The 7,089-nt window shown below is 49.6% G+C and overlaps 1 long non-coding RNA gene across 1 annotated transcript; it reads right to left on the reverse strand.

Moving 5' to 3' along the window:
• Window positions 1–5,272: 5,272 nt before the first annotated feature.
• Window positions 5,273–6,744, reverse strand: LOC144284094 (uncharacterized). Its single transcript, XR_013352533.1, has 2 exons — window positions 6,566–6,744; window positions 5,273–6,114 (listed from the first exon to the last, which is right to left on the reverse strand). It is a non-coding gene; the product is annotated as an uncharacterized LOC144284094 (long non-coding RNA).
• Window positions 6,745–7,089: the final 345 nt, after the last annotated feature.

Here is a 7,089-nt window from a genome sequence, read left to right on the forward strand (position 1 = left end):
ATTTCCCCGCAGATCATAGATCTTACGCTTTAAAAAAGTCCTGTCATATTTTCTTTGCAGCGTTCATGGGAAAATAGACCAGGAAGAGAAAACCTTTCCAAAACAAGCCCTAAGGGGTTTGTTAAGCCCCGCTGGCTGGCGCGGTCGCGGGCTTGCTCTGGGGCGACCCATCTGGGGCCTGCGCTCCTGAAACACCTTTGCAGGCCGACTGCAAGCATCGCGCATCAGAGCGGATGAAGGCACAGCCACAGCTGCCCATGTCACAGCGGATTTCAGTTGTAGATGCCTCTCTTTTGCATGATCATCGCCACCCATCACCACCCATCGCCCCCCATCGCCACCCATCGCCATCCATGAGCCGTCTGGGTCTCTGTCGAGCAGCGTCCTCTGTGCCCAAGAAGCACTGGCGTTGGCCCTGCACATACTCTAAGGCTCCTGCACGACCCCGATGCTCTCACGTGGTGATGCCCCATCACCCAAATCCACGGACACGGGAGCTCAGGTTCCTGAAACACCCGTGTGCTGTCACCCTAGGGTGGCACGGCCCTGCTGCCTTGGAAGGCCTCTTCCTGTGCCTGCTGCCCCGGGCCGAGGGACTCAGGACCGAGGGGTTTGAGCCAGCTGTGCCGGGGACACCACTGACCTCCCTCAGGCCTGCCTTCCCCCTGCTCTGGCCCCGCTGCCTGGGAACTGCACCCCCTTCCTCGCAGCCCTACCCAAGCCACCTGCCGCACCCCTGCACCCCTGCCCACCGGGCTGCTGGGAGATCTGGGCACAGGGATGGGACCCCCTGCGTCAGCACCGTTGGCCGACTTTGCCCCACGGCCTGGTGCCCGGATCCAGAGAATGCGGGCCACTGAGCCCACTGCCCTCCTGCGCGGCGCTGTGCCAGGCCAGGGAGACAGGGACGTCCCAGGATGATGATCAGGGATCGTAGAGAAAATGTCAGAAGAAGAGTGTGTGAAGGTGATTACGGCATTTTCAGGACCAGGGGGTGCTCATAACCACACGCTGCTCCTGCTGCCCATGCATGGGGCTCACGTAGACGCGTCCCCGGTTTCACAGGCGGGGGATCGATCAGCCGATTCCTCCGTGTCACGGCCCTCCCTGGGGCTGCGGGCTCTGGGCGCACAGCAAGTCTGCAGGGGACGCGCTGGGCCCTACCTCGGCTCAGGTGTGACACCAGGTACAGCACGTGACATGGGGCGGCAGGGCAGGTGCAGCTGCAAGGCTGGGTTCCCACAGAGGCCAGGCGAAGGCAGCCACCGGGTGTCCTCTCCTCCCACCTGGTGTCCTCTCTCTTCCCCTGGGTGTCCTCTGTCTCCCACCTGGGTGTCCTCTCCTCCCACCTGGTGTCCTCTCCTCCTGCCTGGGTGTCCTCTTCTCCCACCTGGGTGTCCTCTCTTCCAATCTGGAGTGTCCTCTCTCTCCCCCTGGGTGTCCTCTGTCTCCCCCTGGGATGTCCTCTTCTCCCACCTCGGTGTCCTCTCTCCCCCACCTGGTCAGTCCACATTAGAGGAGTGTCCCAGCTTTTCATCCCCAGACAGACCAGGGATGCTGGCAACACCAGAAATAGTTCAAAACCTCCCCTCCCAGTGAATATTCCTGGTTTTGCACCATCATCCACCTGCATGTTCATTAATATTATTAACACACTTCCAAGTGCCTAAGCTCAGGTGCCAGGGTTTCTATTTTTCTTTAAGTTTGTACTTGAGTTTTTGGGGAAGGAAATCAGCAAAACTTATGACACAGTAAATTTTTGAATTTATGTCCTTTGGTTAAAAAATAGAGAAAAACTTTTAAGGGGACGATATTTGCCCATATGCTGATTCAAAAAACATGGTAATTCTGCAGAAGAAATTAGCTTTCCTCTTTTCCAAATAACGTCTGACAGGTGCCCGGGAGCTGTCAAAGTGCATCTGAACACACCCACTTGCTGTGCGGTTTTCCTCTTAGCTACTTACAGATGTAACTAGTCCCATGTGACAAGCAGTCGAAACATATTTCCACACGTGGTGGCGACTTAGTGGTCAAAATTCTTAAGTGAAAATATCATAAAACTCCAGAAAAACCATTATGCCATTTTGGGTTGATTTAGTTTATTTTACTTAATTCAATAACCTTAAAGGCTGTGGGCTAATTGAAAGAAAGAGGAAAAATAGCATCCCATAGCACGCAGCATTTAATGCGACTGGAATGGATTCAGTTTCTTTTTATACCTGAGCCTTTTCTTCATGACTCACTGGTGGTGTGTAAAGCTGTACCAATACACACGCATATGAGTTCCCCGATGTAGGATCAGCCACTTTTCAAACACCCCCTGTGTAAGGACGTCTGCACTCGCTCTGCTGTTTTGCACAAAAGGGGGCGGCCCTGACTTCCCTGCAGAGCTCCACCCTTGTTTGGACAGAAACCGAGAAGGGAAGGGAGAAGAAATGGGTAGGAAATATCAGAAAGGGAGACAGAACATGGAAGACTCCTAACTCTGGGAAACGAACTAGGGGTGGTGGAAGGGGAGGAGGGCAGGGGGTGGGGGTGACTGGGTGGCGGGCACTGAGGGGGGCACTTGATGGGATGAGCACTGGGTGTTATTCTGTATGTTGGCAAATTGAACACCAATAAAAAATAAATTTATTATTAAAAAAAAAAGAAACCGAGCTTTTGTCCTACAATCCATCTGATGCCTTCCTTCCATATCCAGCCCTGTTTCCGGGAGGAGCAGAAGGGGCTTTTCCACCTGACCTGATACCCTCATCACTCACCTGGTTGGAGAGGACCCTCCAATGTCCCTCTGACAAATCCTCTTTTCTGCCCAGCCTGGCACTGGGCGGATTTCCATCCCTCACAACCCACAGAAGCCCACCTGCTATAGAACTAACAGGCCTGGTTTCTGGGCTTAGGTGCTCTGGGTTTGAATCCTGCCTCTGCTATTTATAAAGTGGCTTCTATAAAGGCGATTTTCTTATCTGTAAAAGGCTGACGATAACGTGGGGTGTCTTCCTGAGAGTATTAATCGTGTAAGTAAAGTGATCAGCACAGAGTCCAGCCCCCAAACTGGGCAGCCAGCGCCCCAGGGAGAGGGGCTGTGCACGCCTCACATCTCCAAATGGGTCACGCACACACAAAGCTAAAGGAAAGGCAAGGTGCCTCGCCGTGTGGCTGAAGCCAGCTTGTGGAGATCGCCACTTGCAGCCACGACGCGGTGGTGGGGTCGGGCAGAAAGCAGCCGCTGGTGTAAATACCGGCTGAAGAATGTCTGAGGTTCTTCACGAGGGACTCATCCGCCCCAGCCGTAAGCACCACAGTGCAGACACTTGGCAGACAGCGTCCTGCTTCAGGGATGGGTCCCCCAGGGGTCCCCTAGAGGGGCACAGCGTGACTCCAGAGGCCTCACTGGCAAAGTGCATGGGAAATCCATCAGGAAGACAAGTGCAGACCCAAAGTGATAGGCATCCTGTGAAATGAATGAGCCGCCCTATTCTCTACTGTCTTGCCCCCAGAGAGGAAGACAGGCTACAGTACATTCTGGAATAAAGGACACTGTGGCTCTTGATTAGGTACTGGACCAGGGGAAGCAGCTCTAAAGGCAATTATTGTGACGACTGCCAAGATGCGCATCAACACTAACAATGCTGTCCATCAACATTAAATTTCCTGATCTTGCTCTTATGCTGTGATGCTTTAAGAAAATGCCTCGTGTGTACCAAATTCACACTGAAGTGTTACTGCCTGACAGCATGGCTCTAGGCCACTCTCACAAAACTCAGATGAAAACAACACACACACATGCACAAGCATGTGAATGTGTGTGCCTGGGGTAGCGGGGAGAGACTCAGTAAATGAGGCAAAATGCAGCTTGCTGGTGGGTGCTTGAAGGCCGTGCAGAAGAACTTTGTATGGTTCCTGTGATTTTTAAGTTTGCAATTATATAAAAAAGCTAAAAAGTCACAAAATGTTGACAGGTACATGTGTATTGATAGGTACTCACAGGATGGATAAGTAATTAAGCAAATATAGGAAATTATCCATGAAGACATATACGTGTTCACTGAACTATTTTTGTGACTTTGTTACAAATCCGAATTACTTCAAAATCATAAAAAACATACTTCAGAAACACCCATATTCATTTATTCATAAAGCACGTATTTCCAAGATAGAATGGCAAATGGCGCACATGCTCTGAATTTAAGAATTCTGCCGTCGAGGCAAACTACTCGGTGTGGCAGCCGTCTAATCAATGTGTCCATCTGGTGAGCAACAACACCTTTCTTGGAGGTGGTGTCTGAGCCACGGCTATGAGGCTGGAGAGAAGGCACCCAGGTGAGGAAGGGAAGGTGTGCATGGGGCGAGCACCAGAGGACAGCGAGACCCTTGCAGGCAGATGCCCACCCCTACAGCCGAGGGCAAGGAGGAGCAGTTTTGGTCGGTATGGATATCCAATCAACGATTCTTGAAAAAAAAGTTGAATCTTGACTGCCTGCAAGTTAAGAGGAGTTTCAACATAGAGTAGTTTTAATAAGTAAAGTAGATTTTGCAAAAGTTAAGAGGAGTTTTAAAATAGAGTAGTTTCAATGAGTAAAGTAGATTTTGCAAAAGCATTTGCCACAAATAGGACACAAGTGTGGCATCTTTATTATTTAAACTCATGGAAGTTGGGACACCTGGGTGGCTCGGCAGTTTAGCACCTGCCTTCAGCCCAGGGCATGATCCTGGAGTCCCAGGATCAAGTCCCACATCGGGCTCCCTGCATGGAGCCTGCTTCTCCCTCTGTCTGTGTCTCTGCCTCTCTTTCTGTGTCTCTCATTAATAAATAAATAAAATCTTTAAAAAATAAAAAAATAAACTCATGGAAGTTGAAAGAGAAACATTGGACCTCAATAGGTAAAAAGCATGCATGTAAAAAAATCAAAGGCAAGTACAAATCACAAGGTTATAAACAAGAAAGTATCTTACGTCTGATTAGTTTTGACTAAACTCTTGTCTTTGTGAATGAAAAAAAGAAGGCCAAGTATGTGACTTACAAAAGCTCCCCATGCTTTCAATAATAAAGGCAATGGGTATGTTATCAATGTATGTACAGACAAAGTAAAATAAAATTGCATTTAAGCAGTTAAATAAAAAACAAGGAGAATCCATAAAAATATTAAATTAAATTAATTAAAATTAACCACAGAGAGATAAATTATTTTTTATTATAATCTATTTTTCTGTATTTTCCTAATTTCATAATAATGCCATATATTATGTATAAGTAAGAAAAAGACAGCGATTGAGTTTAAGGCCCTTTTTTATTCTGATTTTCCAATCGGCATAGTAAATTATGCCGTCAAAAATTTTGTTACTTGTATGAAATTCAGACTTACACCAAAAATTTCAGGAAAACAGCACATTTTAAGAACAGCATTTTAACATTGAGGTTTAGTTGACATACAACCTTAGGGTAGCTTCAGGTGCACAATATAACCATCTGATATTTGTATATACTGTGAAACAATCACCGTAATAGACCTTTTTTTTTCCTTGGGACGAGGACTTTTAAGATCTTAGCCCCTTTCAGATATGCAGCACAGCCTCGTTAACTATGGTCACTGAGCTGGACGTCACTTTCCCATAAACGGCACAATCTGATGGGTGTGTTTTGGAGCAGAGGCAATGGAAGAGTAGAATTTAGCGTTTCTTTCAGGCTAACAGCCACACAAACTATTTCAGGCTAGGTAGCTGTAATCGGGGTGAGGCTCCAGGGGTCATCCAGCCCGTACCTGGGTTTTGTCCCCCGGAACAGGGTCTCCCTGCTGGGGGAGTATCATTAGTTAAGGATAAAACTCCCTGTGGGGGGCCCTTGACCCCGGGTGATGTGGAGGAGGGGTGGGGGAGGAGGGGAGCCGCAGCCCCTTGGCTAACGCTGCCTGCTGGTTCCAGGAGGGTTCAGAAGACCAGGTCCGAGTTTCACGGGGGCGTCCCCGTGGAGGCCCTGTGCCCCGCCAGCCTGCAGTCCCCAAGGGGAGCCCCCAGGAAGGGGCGCTGAACAGGACGGCTCCCGCAAATGAGGTTCTGCAGCTTCTCGCTGCCGTCCACCCTTCGATCCCTGTCTGTGGCCGTTTCCTGCGTTTCCTGCGGGAGAAGCAGATGCGAGTGGTCTTTTTTTTTTTTTTTTAATAGAAATTTATTTTTTATTGGTGTTCAATTTGCCAACATATAGAATAACACCCAGTGCTCATCCCGTCAAGTGCCCCCCTCAGTGCCCGCCACCCAGTCACCCCCACCCCCTGCCCTTATTTTTTATTTAATTTTTATTTTTATAAATTTATTTTTCATTGGATGCGAGTGGTCTTGACAATGACCTGCCGGCGGCCACCCGTCCCCTCCCAGGAAACCTGTGTCAGCCCCGCACCCACCAGCCTCCCCAGGTGCCTCTCTTTAACTGGATGTTTCTATATTTTGTTGACCTCAGCAACCCAAACAGAAGAGAGGCTTCACCACAGCTTTTCTTCTTCCAAGTTTACAAGGAGCCCCGAAATTCACTTGGCAGGAAACGCCGTATGGACACGGAGGTCACACTTACCACAAATTCCAGAAAAATGGTGCATTAGGCTGTTACAATATTGCCACTTTACTCACACGGAAGAGGCCTTCCTGGGAACACACTGTGTATAGGAACCGAGCTCGTCATCGCGGGGACACGATTCCTCCCAAACCGAGTGAATTTTACGGCCCCGGCAAACGCTCTTGCTAGGAAGTGAGTGTTATGAAACGGGTCGGAGATCACGGACAACACGCACGCTGCCAGCGGGCTTTGTTTGCTTCAGTGTGTTCCAAGGAGGTCAAAGCAACCTAAGAATCTCAAGATTTCTAAACAACTCCAGAAAATCAGGACACAGAAGAGCCCCGGGGAGAGGGGTGATGTGTGCATAACGGCGACGGCCAAGGGGACGGACACAGAAGCAGTTCTGTCGGCCTCGGTGGGGGCCCTGCACTGCACCCCAGTCTTTCCTGCGCTGCCCGCTCCCTGGGGGACCAGCGTGGCAGGTGCCACTAACACTGTGACTCTTTAGTGGTGGTGGACCTCATCCTTAGGACGGAGCTGGA

The sequence above is a fragment of the Canis aureus genome, chromosome 15 (genome assembly GCF_053574225.1).
Source record: "Canis aureus isolate CA01 chromosome 15, VMU_Caureus_v.1.0, whole genome shotgun sequence".
Taxonomy (NCBI): Eukaryota; Metazoa; Chordata; class Mammalia; order Carnivora; family Canidae; genus Canis; species Canis aureus.